Consider the following 17,128-nt stretch of genomic DNA (forward strand, 5'->3'; position numbering starts at 1 on the left):
ACCCTGTTCATATCTACCCCATGAAGTGGGGGATCATTTCTTGTTGCGGGAAAATCAGCAATGTTGACTGGTGACTTCATTACAAGTGTGTGTCTGTTGGTTTCCTTGTGTTGTTAAGTTTGTGAAGAAGTTTAAACAAATCAACATTTGGAGCTATTTCCTTTTTCTCTGTTTTTCTTCTCATACCAGCTCAACTCCTGCTGGAATCCAGGCATTCACAAAACCTTTCCCGGCTTATTTTGGCAAGGAGTCTGGGGAGATGAAGATGGAATGTTTTTGGTTTGAGGAGACTTCTGTAGACACCATGCCTTACTCTTTAGATCGTCTCTAAAAAGAGCAAGAGATGGTTTGGAGTGGAGGCACCCTGGTGTGGCAGATTAAACTTTTCAAGGGGCTGAAGTACTAGTTTCTCCTCCCAGATCAAGTATTGAATGTATAACCTGGGCGAGTTCAAGTTCATTGGAACAACAGCTTTGTGTATACCATGCACCATGCTAGGTGGCTTAACAGCACAGTGGACACCCACAAATCCTTCCCCTTATGGAACATATCTTTCATTCCTAACAATAAACACATATATAATCACAAACTGGGTCAATACAAAAGGCAAGAGGCTCTGAAAGCCAGTGATTGGAAATCTGAGGGAGCAGAGAAAACTTTCCTGGCGAAGTGAAGGAGGAATGAGGAAAGACGGACTGGAGAAAAGAGAGGAGGTGACTGTTCCAGCTTTTCCTTCTTTATTTCTGTAAAATGGGCCTGAATGGTGAAAAATTCAATCCCAAAGAGAATTAGTTTCTAGTTAAATCCCAAAGAGAATTAGTGATCTAGTTATAATCATGTTGCTTAATGACAGGGGTACACTCAGAGAAATTTGGTCCTCATTAGGCAATTTCATCATTGTGCAAACATCTTAGAGTGTACTCACACAAATCTAGATGGTATAGCGCCATCCATTCACAATCATGAGATGTATGAGGCTGCTGCTGGGGTAACACAGCATTCTTTTACAGTAAACTTTTTTTTGAACCTAGGGACTCACATATGCTAGGCAAGCACTCTATCATTGAGCTACATCCCCAATGCCCAGTAAACCCTTTTTTTTTTTTTAATAAGTAAAAAGAATTACTCTAATGATAAAAGCATAGTAAATACCCCAATCAGTAATGTAGTCATTTGTTATTATCATTTGTTACATACAGTACATAATTGCATCTGCTATATCTTTATGACTGTTAGGTTTTTTTTTTTTATGACTTTAGTTTTTTTCTCTTAACAACAGCATTGCTACACATGGGAGTAATGCATTGCTCTAAGACATCACAATGACTATTACATCATTAGATGATGGGAATTTTTCTGCTCCATTACAATCTTACAGGACCACTGTATCACATGCAGTCCACTGTTGACCAAAACATTGTTCAGTCCCCTGTATAGGTGTGTGGCTATACTGCGGTTGTAGAACAAATCACTCCCAAACTCAATGGACAAAACAACCATTTAGAGGCTGGGGGTGTATTGGTACAGTGCTGGCCTAGCACACATGGCCCAGGGTTCCAACTCCAGCAGTGGGAAAAAAAAGAAAAAGAAAATCCTCAGGGTCAGGATTTGGAACAAGATATAACAGGGACAGTTTGTCTCTGCTCCAGTACTGGGAACTCTGCTAGAAGCCTTCAAGGCTGGCAAGCTGGGATGTCTAATGACTCTCTCACTCACGTGCCTGAGGGTCAATGCCGGCTGTTGTGGGGGGCCTTAGTTCCTCTCCCCCTGCAGTTGTCCGTGTGGTCTCTCTGCTTAGTCTAGTTTTGGGTCACTCCTAGCATGGTAGTAATTGAATACCAAGAATGAGCTTAACAAGAGCTAGCCACACAGAAGCCCAACGCCTTTTGGAAACCTTAAAAGCCACACAGCATCCTTCAGCCGCATTCTATTTATTGAGGCACACACCAAATTCCACTTAGTTTCACGTAATTCTCCCTCGAATGGAGAACCGCAAGATTCTGAAAAAGCATCTGGGCCCAGAAGTGTTGCTGTGACTAGTTCTAAAAGACAGCAATACAAAGCTAACTGTAGACACAGGGAAGACTAGAAAAACAGGCCCCAAGATAGCCCCCCTGCTGTGTTATTTCATTTTACGTCTTGGCTACAAAGTTTGTGTCTCATTCTGTTCAGCTATTACAAAACGCCCTAGACTGATTTCTTCTCTTTTCTTTCTCTCCTCTCCTCTCCTCTCCTCCCCTCCCCTCCCCTCCCCTTCCCTCCCCTCCCCTCCCCTCCTCTCCTCTCCTCTCCTCTCCTGTCCTCTCTTTCCTTTCTACTGGGGACTGAGCCTAGAGACACTCTCCACTGAGGCTGGTCTCCAATTTGCAATCCTCATGCCTCAGCCTCTAGAGTCCCTGGGATTACAAGTATGCACCACATACCCAGCAAAGTGGCTAATTTGTAAATAACAGAAATTGATTGCTCACAGTTCGTGAGGCTGAGAAGTCCAAAACCAAGATGCACACATTCAGTACTGGGTGAGGGCTGCTCTCTGTTTCATAGAGGGCAAATTGTTGGACCTCACATGGCAGAAGGAGCAAAGAAACCTATGTGGGTGTCATTTATAAAGATGCTAATCACACTCTCTGGGCTCCTCTCACCTGACCTAATCACCTCCCAAAGAAGCCAGCCCTTCATTTTAGTGCATCAGGGATTAAGTCTCAACATGTGCATGGGGGAGGGGGCACAAACATTCAAATTGCAGTCCAGTAGCAAGACTTGGGGGAACAAGAAAGATGAGACACCCCATCCCTATGTCAAGGAATCTGCAATCTCATCAAGAGATACACAAATTTAGCTGCCATTGAAGGACACAGAATAACGCCCTAAGTGGGGAGCAGGCTGTGTAGCCAGGCCCCAGCTACAACAGGCTAAGTAACCACGAGTGGCAAAAAGGAGAGGCAGGGAGGTGTTAGTGCAACAAATTAGGACCAGTCCCCAAGGTGGATTGGTCACCTGCTGTTCTATCACTCTCACCTCAGCCCCACTTCACTCCAATATTTCTCCTCCATTTGTGTGCTGTGCCCTTAGTAGTAGTGCCCCACCCCAGATGGCATCCTTTTTACTCTTGCATATCTAGGAGTAAGCTAGATGAGCTAACAATTATGAAGAGTTCATTTGAACGAAGAAAGCCTTAAGCAAGAATAGCCAGAAGAAACCCCAAAAGAGAAGCAACTGGGGGGAGAAAAGGGGTGCACTGGCCCTTAAAACGTATTATAATGCTTATAGATTGAAAAAAAAAAGGATATTGATGAGTGAATGAAAAGACAAATGGAGTAGAGTACAAAATTCACAAATAGAACTAATTATAATGAAAATTTTACTAAAGGTGGCATCCTGAATGAATGAGTGAAAGACGTGGAGGGGCGTATGTTTTGGGGAATTTTTGGTTTGTTTGTTTTGGGTACTGGGGATTGAACCCACGGGTGTTTTACCACTGAGCCACATCCCCAGCCCTTTTTACCTTTATTTTGAGACAGGGTCTCACTAAGTTGCTTAAGGGCCTCTTTAAGTTGCTGAGGCTGGCATTAAACTTGCCATCCTCCTGCCTCAGCCTCCTGAGCCTCTGAGATTACAGGCGTGCACCATCACAACCAGCCCAAGATGTAATTTTTAATAAGTTATATTGGGATAACTAGAAAACCACATGGAAAAGAAAACTTGGATCCATTCACATGACATGTTGTATCATGTTTTATACCAGCAAGAATAAAACTGGGATCTCATTGCACACCTGCATAAATTCCAAATGGATTCATTATTTAGATGTAAAAAAATTCAGCTGTGCAAACACTAGAAAGAAGGAGGAGAATATGGCATTATAGTCTGGGAATAGGAAAGACTTTCCTAGCCAAGACTCAAAAAAAAGGAATAAAAAAGGGGGAACTATGATGTTAAATTACATTTTTAGAAAGAAAATTTAGGCAGACACAGTGACACACACCTAGAATCCCAGCTGTTCAGGAGGTCAAAGTAGGAGGGTTACATTCAACTCCAACTGGGCAATTTAGCAAGACCCTCAGAAGCTTAGTGAGACCCTATCTCAAAAATAAAATACAGAAAAGGTTGAGGATGTAGCTCACAGTAAAGTTCCCCTGGGTTCGATTCCCAGTGTGATAAAATTAATTAATTAATTAAATACTTTCCTGGGAAATACTAAAAACATGAAAAATGTAGGAAGTCAGATGACAAGCTAGTAAAAACTGCATGTAACATTATAGAGAAATGTTACAAATGTTACTGTCCCTGTATATAAAAAGACTCCTAAAACTGCAGGAAAGTTCAACAACCTTGTAGTAAAATGTCAGTTCTCAGAAAAAGACTGCAAATCACTCTTATATGTATGGAAAAAAATGCTTAAACTTGTTCATAACAAGAGAAATGCAAATTCGAACTTACCCAGACTCCATTTTTTACCTACCTGGCTGAAAAAACCCAGAACTTGAACACGTCCTCTGATGCAAGGCTGTGGGGACCGGTTCTCTCATACATAGCTGGTGGGATCATGCCTACGGAGGGAAATCTGAAAAAAACAGCAAAATCACATCAGCATTTACCCTTTGACCTTCCCAACTCACTTGCAGGGATCTACCTCAAGTACGAAAAAGAGTACCCAGAAGACAATTATCACCAGCCCATCATATCAAAACACTAGAAACGAAAACATAACAAAAGAAACAACCCAAGCATCTTCCTATAAGAACAGAGAGAATCAACTATAGCATATCTTCACATGGAATATCATGTAACTCTAAAAGAAATGAGGAAATACTATTTTGTTTGCGGGGAGATACTAGAGATTGAATCCAGAGGTGCTCTACCACTGAGTTACATATCCACCCCTTGTTATTTTTAATTTTGAGACATGGTCTTGCTAAGTTACTGAGGCTGGCCTCAAACTTGTGATCCTCCTACCTCAGCCTCCTGAGTCAGAGGAAATATCTTTATGTGCAGTGCTAAGTGAAAGAGGTAAGGTGGAGCAAAGTGTGTGTAATATACTACTGTTTCTGTTAAAATGAATTATGCACACGAGCACATCATTTTTCAGACAATAATCGCCAAAACTGAAGGTTATGTGAAACAAAAGAACATAAATGATATATGTGCAGTTAGTACATAGAAAGAGATAAAATATTCCGTATGACTCTAAAACAATAATTTGACGACATCTCCCTGAAGAGACACACCTTTAGGACAAAAAGAGTTGATGTGGGCATGGTGGCCCACGCCTGTGATACCAGTGACTCTAGAGATTGAGGCAGGAGGATTGTAAGTTCAAATCCAGCCTCAGCAACTTAGCAAGACCCTGTCTCAAATTTTTTAAAAAATGAGGATGGTTGGGGGTGTAGCTCAGTAGTTAGGCTCCCCTGAGTTCAATACCTGGTTCAAAAAAAAAAAAAAAGAACTGGTGGTAGGAAGGAACCAAATTGTTTTCAGTAATTACATTATGGATAGAGTATTGGTATTGTTGAGATACTGAAGGTATAGTATGAAATAATGGAAATGAGTCATTATGTCAATATCATTGAAATCTGGATTTTTTTGGCATGGAAGAAAAGAAATCTAGATATAAAATTTATAAAGTTAAATAAAATCTATATTTCTAAATTTGAGTTACAAACTTCATTAAAAACTCATGAATATTTTATCTTATTTTAAAGTTATGTTTCTTAGTTGTGTTCTTTGAAAAATCCTAAAAATAGTGTTTAACCCAATACAATGAGCACCCCAAGGACTTAGAATTTGGCTTCTAAATACCATTTCATCCTATAAAGAATCAAAGTTCCCTGGAGAAACAGTTGATTCCAGGGCTTAGGATGAACATGTTCAATATTCTGGTCTATGTTCTCCCCATATTTGTATGTTCAAATCGTAACTCACAATGTGATGGTGTTTGTAAGAAGGGGACTTTTGGAGGTGGTTAGGTATGTTGTCCAGTCTGGCCTAACCTTGAACTTGAATCCTTCTATGGTATGTCAAAGGACCCAGGACCAATTCAAGAGACTTTGCTGGCCAACTATGGGGCATGTGAGTTTCAATAAGAATAATAATGGCAGTGTATTAAAGTTCAGCAAGTCAGGTACAGAGATTTTTGCCTATTTTCCCAGCTACTCAGGAGACTGAAGTTCAATATCAGCCTTGGCAATTTAGCAAGACCCTGTCTCAAAATTAAATTTTAAAAATGCTTGGGATGTAGTGCTTTAACCTAGCCTTTGCAAGACCCTGTGCTAAATCCCCAGAATTGGGAAAAAGATCATATACATTTTGAAACATCACATGCTACCCTATTACTATGAATAGTTTATGGTTTTGTGTATTGGTTAAATAATTAAAGGCATTGAAATTGTAGTTCAGAGGTAAAGTGCTTGATTTGCATGTTCAAGACAACAAGTTCAATCCCTAGTACCACAAATAATAATAATTTAAGTAAAAATCATATTAAAATATGTTCACGTTCACATGTGTATAAAGATACTGGGAAAAAAAACCCCACCTTTCTGTTGCCCCTGGGCTGTGCTGTACTTCACAGTAGCCACTAGCAGTGTGTGGTTACTGAGCACTTCAAACTTGGCCAATCCAGCTGAGAACCTGGATTGAAGGTTTATTTAATTTTAAATGTAAAGCCTGATGCTCATTTCAGTTATGAAAAACTTTCTAAGTGTGTTTGGAACAACTCAGGTATGTGAATCTACATTTTCCACTGTAAATTTGCAAAGTCTAAATGTAGTTTTGTATGCCTTTATGTTCTGTTTTGGTTTGTTTCACTGTGTTACCCAGGTTAGTCATTGAAATCCTGGACTCAAATGATCCCCACACCTCATCCTCCTGAGTAGCTGGGACCACAGGCATAGGGCCACCACACCTACGGTATTTCATCAAGTATTTCTTGATGAAAGTTTAACATCTGAACTGAGTGTAAAATATACACTGAATTTCCAAACTGAGTACCAAAAAAAAAAAAAAGGAAAATATCTCCTTAATATTTTTAAGCTGACTACATATTGGAATAATAATATTTTGAAAACATTGAGTTAAATGAAACATATTATTAAAATTAATCTCACCCCTTTTGCATTTTTTAACATAACCAATTAGAAAAAATTTAGTTCCATTGTGGCTGGCATTGGATTTCTCTTAAACAATGTTGTCCCAGAGGATGCACTCATTATTTTGACAAATGGAAAATAAAGGGGAAAGAATAGTGAGTATTAAGGTCTGGGGGTGTAGCTCAGTGACAGAACATTTGCCTAGCGTGTGTGAGATCCTGCGTTCAATCCCCAGTGCCCCACGGGGAGGTGGGGGACCAGGGGGTTTTCCTACACTATGTTTATCTCAGAGCGACCAAATGGTTGATGAAGATAAAGTTTCTCCTTTTAGAGGAACTACTAACCAGTCCGTGGTGCGGTGCGTGCCTACAATCCTGGCTACTCTGGAAGCTGGAGCAGGAGGATCGCAAGTCCCTGCCTGCTGTCGGGGGAGCCCAGGAACTCACACGTACTAGACAAGTGCTCCACCACTGAGTCACACCCCCAGCCTGGGGCTCTTTTTTGAGTCTTGATCTGTTAGAGATAGACATTGAAATGTTCTTGGAATTGCTGTCCAAATGATATGGGATCAGGGAGTAGGAGGCAACAGAGAGGAAATAAGATCAGCCACAAGTGGATAATCGCTAATCCTGAATGATGGGTTCATGGGGTTTATTCCACTTTTCCCTTAGCCACAAGTGTTTGAAAATTGTAATAGTGATTTTTTGTTTGTTTGTTTGTTTTAATTCCCCAAATCAGGGCTGGCATGTGACTCAGTAGTAGAATGCTTGCTCACTAGGTGTAAAGCCCTAGGTACAATCCCCAGTGTCCCAAAAAAGTAAAATAAAATTAAAAATAAGGAATGAAAGTGGGCCCAGTCAGAGTTTAAAGAAGATGCACACAGCCAGGTGATGGTATATGCCTATAATCCCAGGTACTGGGGAGGTTGAGGAAGGAGGATTGCAGATTTGAGGCCAGCGTGGGCAATTTAGGAAGGACCTGTCACAAAATAAAATAAAAAGGACTGGGGGTGTAGCTCAGTGATAGATCAAGAGGCCCTGCCAAAATTTAATCTTCAACACTGTCAAAAAAAAAAAAAGAGGAACACACAACTGTTGTTCTATGGCCATAGAATCACTCCTTCTGATTCTGATGATCAAAACTTCCACCTGAGGGTGTCATTCACCTACTTCAAATTCCTCAGAAGGCACTTCTGGATGAGTCCAAGCTCTGTCTTTCAGCACACAGTTACTCTCCTGCCCCTCACCTTTGAACCTGTGCCACCTCTCCCTGGAAGGCCCTTTACCCTCTTTTCTACTGGAGAGCTCCTACGAATCCTTCAAAACCCTGCTAGAAGTTTACCTTTCCTGGAATGCTTACCTTGACTCCCCTAAACAAAATGACTCGTGGCAGAATTTGTAGCAGTTAAGACACTGTGTTGGTGATGTCTAGGGGGTCTGTGCCCACCAACCACCTACCTTTCCACCCAGCTCTTGCTTTCTGAAAGCAAGATCCCAAGAGAACTCAGCTCAGATATCCAGCTTGGAAGACAACTATGGATTACGCTGAAGATTCTTCAGACATGCGAAGTGAATAAACAGGTCCCACTGCCCGCAGCCCCTCGGTCCTGACTGGGCCCACTCCTCCAGCTTCCCACTTCCTTTGCTGCTGCAGCCTGTTCCATCTCCCCCCACCGTCACCTAGTAAACTTCGTGTTCTCCCAGCTCAGCTATGTGGGGACTATTGGACCATGGACTGAAATCCAAAGACAGGGAACAATGCCTTTTATAGAATGTTGACGGTGACAGAATAAGGGTCAGAGGCAGTGCTGGTCCAGCACCCCCAGAGGGCAGGAGATTTGACCCACTCATCTTTGTATCTTCCTTTCCAGGACAGACCTGTGAATAGTCCAAGATGGGTGTCAAAGCAGATGAGGGAGGAAAGAGCAATCGCCCACTCACCATGCCACGTCATTTTCTAGGATGCCGATGATCGCCACTCTGGGGAACGGTGAATGAATGTGGCCATTATAGACTGAACATTTATGCCCCCTACAAATTCGTATGTTGAAACCTGATCTCCAAAGCCACAGCATTAGCTGATGGGAGCTTTATGAGGTCCCTGCTACAGTTGAGAGAAGTGTGCCCCAAAGGATCACATGTTGGAGACTTGGTCCCCAACCTGTGTACTATTGGGGGAGATGGTGGAACCTTTAAGAGGTGGGGCCTAGTGGGAGGAGGTTAGGTCATTGGGGGCATGCCCCTGAAGGGGATATTGGGACCCTGACCCCTCTTCTCCCTCTCTCTCTGCTTCCCAGATGCCATGAGGTGAGCAGCCTCTCCTGTCTTGTGCTCCCACCATGATGTGCTGCCTTGACACAATGGGGCCAAGTGATCACAGAGTGAACCTCTAAAACCACAAACCCAAATAAACCATTCCTCCTTAAAAGCTGACTAGGTATTTGTCACAGCTGTGGAAAGCTAACTCACACAGTCCCCTAGGTATGAGGGCAGACCCCTAGGAAGTGGGAGTTGTCTCCTTTTAAGAGACCTGAAAACTGGGTGTGGTGTAATCCCAGAGACTTGGGATAATGAGGCAGGAGGATCCCAAGTTCAAAGCCAGACTCAGCAATTTAGCAAGGCCCTAAGCAACTAACCAAGACACTGTCTCAAAATAAAAAGTAAAAAGGACTGGAGATATGGTTCCGTGGTTAAGCACCTAGGTCCAATCCCTGGTACCAAAAAAAGAAAAGAAAAATAGAGATCCAAAGGTGCTCATTTGCCCTTTCTGCCGTGCAAGGCACAGATCCTCATCAAATACCAAATCTTATACCTTTATCTTGGACTTTCTAGCCTCCAGAATGGTGAGAAATCAATTGGTTGTTTCTAAATTACCCAATCTGAGCCTGAAACAACTAAGACAATTAGTAAGAAGAAAATGACCCCAAGGTGGCCGAGGACGTAGTCACAGAATCAAGCCAGATCCAGTGAACTCAGGTTCCCATTCCAGAACCATTATATCCCAGATTATATCCCAGAGTACTGTGAGAAGCTGCCGGAATGGATGTGGAATTGGACCTCACCTCTCCAGGAAGTGCAAAGCCTGAAGAGGAGCCAGAAAAATGGAGTGTAGATCTAGGGACATGCTGGCTCTTTCTGCAATAGAGGGAACGATGGGCTCTGAGAAGTGAGCAAACTGATTGCTCCTGATGCCAGTGGGGCATGGCAGGATGGCCACGGTGCAGAGCGTCTCACAGAGCCCACCCCAGCAGGGCAGGAGCATGACAGCAGTCTGGTGGACCTGTAGCTAGAGATGGTTTGAGCATAAGTGGTAGGTCTGGGCAAGGAGTGCTGTGCTCCAGGGGCAGGAGGGGCACCTCACCGTCCTGCTCTCTCTGCAGTTTTGTGAGTGACTGACACAGGCAGAGCAAGGCTGCCAGAAGTGTCTGGTGATGACATAAAGCTGGAATCTGATACTCAGGATGCAGAGTCAATTTGAAAAGATAAGGACTCATCACCCTGGATGAATGAGAAGAAACCGGCAAAATGCAATCTAACATTCTGAGTGTCTCAAAACGCACTCCATAAGGAAAGAATTGAGAGATAGAGCTAAAGAGGAGCGTGTGTATGTATGGGGAGGGGGAGAGAAGGAGGAGGAGGAGGAGGAGATGAAGAAAATTTGAAGGGTTCTTAACTCAGCCCAGACTCTTAAGCCCTGTCACAATTGCTACCAGACTGACAGGCATGGTGGCACCTACCTCTAATACCAGCAACTCAAGAGGCAGAGGCAGGAAGATTGCAAATTCAAGGCCACCCCCAGTAACTTAGAGAGACCCTAAGGAACTCAAGCAAGATCCTATCTCAAAATAAAAAATAAAAGGGTTGAAGACACAGTTCAATAGTAAGTCACCCCTGGGTTCAATCCCAGTAAAATACAAAAAACAAAACAAAACAAAACAAAACAAAACAAAAATGAAAGGACTGAGGTCCAGACCAGTGTCCCCAAATCCCTGTTGTTATGGGCCACCTCCATGGTGTTTGTCATGACTGCAGACTCCCTATGCCCTTGGCAACTTTCAGGTCCACTCAGGCCCTCATAAAGGAAACTCTAGGTCAGACCAACTTGTAGGGGACAAGCAAATAAGTGCCCAGCTACTTTGGTTGGTCTCTTTCCCCCCGTAAGTCATATTTCCTGCCACCAAGAAAAGAGGCTCCTGACCCTGACCATGGTCGACAGCGGGAGGAACTGGAGTCTCTGGCCTGGGGGTCTCGTGGGATGCACGAGCCATCTCTAAGAGTCAGACAGACTCTGGTGCTGTCCTCAGTGCAGACCTCAGGGCAGAGCAGAACCAGAAGTGAGAGAGGCACCGTTCCTTGCTGGAGATGCAGCTCAGTGATGTCGGGGGAGAGGGTGCTTGGCCATCTCTCAGTGACCTTGGGTGGGTCACTTTGGTCACAAAGTCTCACCACTCTGTCCCTCAATCTTGAAGCTCTTCATCAGGGAAACTGGAGATGAGACCTGCCCTGTGCAGAGGGTTAAAAACAGGCCACCCTCACCCCTGCCCTTGTCCTCTTTCTCTGGGTACATCTGGGCTCCGTGCTCCACCTCTCCTTCTCTGAGTGCCTCAGATAGAGGGATGGCATGGCACTGAGGAAATGCACTGGGTCAGATCACCTGAGTTCTGTTGCGAGATCACCATGTGCTCAGACAAATCCCCATGCAGGGACCTTTGTTTCCCAACTGTAATATCACGAGTGGGTTAGGATGATCCACAGGTTGCTGGATGCCCACCTGACCCACAGATAGGCTTTGCTTGGCCTGGACAATACTATGCAATTGTTTTCTACTTTTAATCTCTTGCCAGCATTTAAAGATTAGCAATTTGTTTACAGAGAGATTTCTGCATTCATCATAAAAACTCAGAAGCTCCAGCAGCCCCAGCCCTGCTTCCCTGCATGGCAATGACCAGCTGGCCTCTTTCAAAGGGACCATAGTGTCACTCACCGTAGTCACTCAGCCAGTGTCTGTCCAGCACTCTCCTGGGCTGAGCAGCTCCCTGGACCAACTGAATGCACTCTGCAAGCTGCCATACCCTGTGCGCACAGTGGGTCTTCCAAAACCCTTTAGGGATCTCTTACGGCCAGATAGACTTGACGGAAGTCTGGACTCCACATCTTTGACATTCTCATTTCCAAAAGAGCAGGGTAACCGAGGTACCCACAGTGATTGGGAGAGTTTATAGTGAATTCTAAGACATCAGAGAGCTCTGCTAATGTATATGGAGGAAGTTTTCCATTTTTTGCACTAAAAACTACTTTCTTTGGATGGAGCACGCAGATACCCAGTCCCTACCACACCCCTCTCTCACTGTCAGAGGCTGAGCGAGGTCTCTCACCTTGGCTTGCAGTTCTGTTTTGTTTTAAGGAATTTTATTTTATTTATCTTTTTACTATATATTTTTTTAGTTGGAGGTGGACACAAGACCTTTATTTTTTATTTTTATGTGGTACTGAGGATCAAACCCAGAGCCTCATACATGCTAGGCAAGAGCTCTGCCACTGAGCCACAACCCCAGCTTTTAAGCAGCTGCCTTGTCTTTCTGCTTCTGCGCACTCTCAAGTGTGTCTTCTCACTGGTTCTGGGAAGCACAGTGGTGCCTGCATGACCCAGGCACCCTGTCTCCTGCCTCTGAGAGGAGCCCCTACCCACCAGGAGCCCTTTTTGATCAGACTCTTTGCCTCAACCCATGGCAGTATAGCCAAGGACCTGACATCACTCTATTTACTCTTGTGATCAAGTTTCCTGAGCTGCCCCATGATGTCTGGTCTGGAACAACCACTGCATCCCAGCGTCACCTGGTGGGAGTTTTCTGGGGTCTTGGGCAGGGTAAAATGTGTTCTCTGTCCTCACCATGCCCAGACTGTCAGGCTGGCAAGTGCATTCTGTGTAGACACAATAGCCAGCTACCACAGCAGCCAGGGAAGAGTGGAGCGTGTAGCTGGAACCCCAGAGATTCACACTGGAAAACCAGGGCAGGGAGAAGAGGGCTTCTTTGTATCCCTAGAGCAGCTTATGAGTGGAATTACCGGATGATTTATCACTCAAACAGGAAACAGTGAAGGATGCCAGGCTAACAGGCATAAGTAAACAAGACAAGTCTCAAAATACTGGAGATGGACAGCCACACTATAAGTCAGTAACAAGAACTTTAAAAGAGGTTCATGCCAGGCACCGTGGTGCACGCCTGTAATCTCAAAGTCTCAAGAGAAAGGAGGATCTAAAGTTCAAGGCTAGCTTCAGTAACTTAGTGAAATCCTGTCTCAAAAAATAAAAAGGGCTGGGGATGTAGCTCAGTGGTAGGGTACTCCTGGATTCAATTCCCAGTACCAAAAAAGAAAAAGAAAAAAAAAAAAAAAAAAAAAAGAGGTTAATACTTAGATCTAGCAATTCTTCCTCTAAGAAATGCATCTTAAACCTGGGGAACCCTGCTTTATGCAAAGATATCCATCAAAATGTCATTTATAATGGTTACCTAAAAGTTCCACAATAGAGGAATTCTTTATTAGCTACAGTCTATCCATTTGCATGGTGAATAATAGGTAGCCATTTCAAAGGTATTTAGAAAGAATTAATTTGAGTGTAGCAAAGCGATGTATGATGTAATACTACGTGAAAAACAGTGCAGTTTTGTTTCTCTAATAGGATTACAACTCTAGTCTCAGAAAGTCATCTTGGGATGTAGCACAGTGGTAGGGTGTGTGCTTATCATGCTCAAGATCCTGAGTTTGCTCCCCAGGATTAAAAAAAAAAATGTCAACCAGTGCATGGAATAAAAGATTCCAAGAAGTTCAGCAACATGGTTGTTTTGGGGGCTAAAATTCTTTTCTTGCATTTTTTTTCCTTTTTGTGTTTTCCAAACTTTCTTTAATTTTCATGTACTTCTTTCATGGTAGAGGGGAAAAAAATCATTTGCTGAACTGCAGTGAGCACCCTGGAGAAAGGCAGGGCGCCCACACTGGCAAAGCCTGGATGGGGGAGGGGGGCCTCTGTCCTTGATGAGCTATGCAGCTGTAGGGCAGCTGTAGAGGGCAGCTCACTGAGGCAGGCAGTGAGCAGGATGGGGTGGGAGGCAGAGTAGTGCCCGCTGATGTCCACACCTTAGTCCCTTGAACCTGTGATTAACTTATTGATTATGGGGCTGAGATGCCACTTGCCTAGCATGTGAGGGGCCCTGGGTTCCATCCCTAGCACCATAGTATTGGTTCATTGGTGTTTGGTTTTCACCCCCTATCCTTATTACTATTTCCTGACACAAACTTCTAAAACCATTGGAATCTTCAAAATGGAAAGTGTGCTTTTGCATGCTAATGAGTTGCTGATGGCTGGCTGCCGCTGGGTGGCTTCAGAATAGAGGCTGATCACCTGAAAGCCCAGGGCAGTTTAGAGTGTTGGAACGTTCAGCTTCACTCCCAACCTCTGAAAGTCAGTGGATCACCAGCAATGTCATCATCATGCCTATATCACAAAAAAGCCTCCATAAAACCTCACAAGAACAGGGTTCAGATGAGCTTCTGGAGAGCTGAACGCATGGAGGTTCCAGAGGTGTCACACGCAGAGAGGGCACGGAGGCTCCACGCCACTTGCCCTGTGCATATTTCATCTGTATCCTTTGCAATGTTTTTGATAATATGCCAGTAAGCGTGTAAATCTTTTTTCTCTTTTTACAGTGCTGGGGATGGAACCCAGGGCCTTGTGCACACTAGGCAAGCGCTTACCACAGAGCTACACGCCCCCAACCCTTCTAGCAAATTAATTAAACACAAAGAGGATCCTGTGGGAATCCCAGTTTATAGAAGACCAGCTAGAAGTTCCCAGAATGTCCTGGAAGGGGCCCAGTCTTGCAACTGGCATCTGAAATGGGGAACAATTTTAGGGACTGAGCCTTCAACCTGTGGCATCTGGTGCTGTCTCCAGATAGCTAGTTTTAGAACTGAATTGGAAGAGAGGGCACCCAGCTGGAGTCTGCTTCTGAGCAACTATTTGCTTGGCCCCACCTTTGGTCACAGAACTCTTCATATTGATTTCAGTGTTGATGACGCAGAAAAAACAAACTATTTTTCTACAGCTGCCTTCCATGGAAAAAGGCACTCTGCAGGTAGGATTATGTTAAGGACCTTGAGATGGAAAGAGAGCACCCTGGTTATGTGGGTGGGTCCTACTTAATCACATCAGTCCTTAAAAGTGCAAGAGAAGATCCAGGAGTGGATCGGAAAATGCACCTGGGACTCTACAGCCATCACTGCCTTTGAAGATGGAGAAAGTGGCCATGGGTCAAGGAATGCAGTGGCTGCTCTCCTCTGCAGCCAGAGAGAAAACAGGACCTGGGTCCCACAGACACAAGGAACCCAATTCTGGCCACAAGCCAACTCTACAACTAATGGGCTCTGCCCTGGAGCCTCCAGGACAGGACACAACTTGACTTGCTCGCTTTTGTCTAATAAGCTCTTACTGAGCTCCTAATCTACAAACAATGAGATTACAAATTTCCATCATTTTCATGCCACTAAATCTGTGGTCCCTTTTTATGGTAACTGTTGAAAACAAATAGAGACATGGATGGAACACTAGCTAGGAGTCAGGCCTGGCTGGTGTCTGTGAGTCCTTGGCCAATACTTGGCTCTTGGGCTCCCTTTTCCACAGAGGGCAGGGTGGCCTCTTTGACCTTCCACTTCTGACCCTCTGTTTTGCACATGTACTTTATTGGTTCTGAAATTTGGAGAGGAAGAGGGGTTTTCCTTGCAGCACACACAGGATCCCTGGTCTCATCATCATATGGGCTGCCTGGGGTGTGGATGGGGGAAGCCCTTGCTTCTCCCTCTGACCGCTAGTGTCTGGCTGGGCACTGAGTGGTCTGCACCTGTGCTCCAAGGGAAGGTCAGCATTTCCTCCCCAGATTGTTGCTCCCAGACTGTCTGATAGTTTGTCAGCAGCCTTGGGTATGTCACTGGAGAGGGGGACAAGTATAAGCCTGGGGAAAAGTGTTCCTAAAAGATCTGCTGGGGCTTGGTGGCGCCATCTTGCTGCCCATCCGCCCAAGCCCTTAGCTGGGGCACTGAGGCCGGTGTTGAGCCTGATGAGTCAGGAGAGGCAAGGGGGCTCCGTGTTGGCACCTTGGGGCCTCTGAGGCCAGGAAGCTGCGGCTCGCGCTGCTCTGCGCCTCCTAACTGGTGCTTTGATCCAGCACAGACAGGCCTCCGGGTGCTCCCTGCCTGTTCCTGTCTCTGGGCCCCAGCCAAGGTGGAATGTGGGAGGCCTGTGTGGCGGGGGCTCCCCGCCTTGCCTGAGCCGCACACCTTAACTGGGGTGGCCTGTGTGAGTGCTTGGGCTCCTCGGAGTAACATGCCCCCAAAAGCCTAGCCTCAGTTTCCCCATCTGGTCAAATAGAGATAGTAAATATTTGTTACCTTGATAGTAAATAAAATCAGAATATTTCTAATGAAAACTTAATAGGCGTATTATAAATAAGTGTTCGATAAACGTCAACTTTTTAAATTATTAATTATGTCGTTAACAAAATCATTAAGTCAGTGTGGGGATTTGGGTGTTTCGCTTCTGTCTCTGGGCCTGTGTTTCCATGTCTAACAATGGATCTGACCCTGGAGGCCTGGGGTCCTGCCCTCACTGAGATTCTGGCTTCCCTCAGTGTCCCCACCTCCTTCTAGTCTAGTGGGCATGTGTCAAGTGTGGGATGCTACCCAGGGCAGAGCCCCAATGAGACAGCAGCGCCCAGGGGGCTGGTTCTCCACCCCACTGCCCGCTGCCTGGGGGTCTCATCTGAAGAAGGGGCTGGCAGCATGGAAGGACCTCCTGTGCCTGCCCCTGCCTGTCTTCTCAAGGCACCCTGCAGGCTTGGCCAGGCGGCGGCTGAGGAATGGGGAAGTCTGGGCAGATGAGCGTGGCTGTGTTAGTGTGTTGACTGGTGCAGTTTGGAACAGCCTCCACCGCAGTCCCCACCTCTGCCATTATCTTGTTTAAGGTAAAGTCTCTCTGGGCACAGGGGC

Source organism: Sciurus vulgaris (genome assembly GCF_902686455.1).
Source record: "Sciurus vulgaris genome assembly, chromosome: 3".
Taxonomy (NCBI): Eukaryota; Metazoa; Chordata; class Mammalia; order Rodentia; family Sciuridae; genus Sciurus; species Sciurus vulgaris.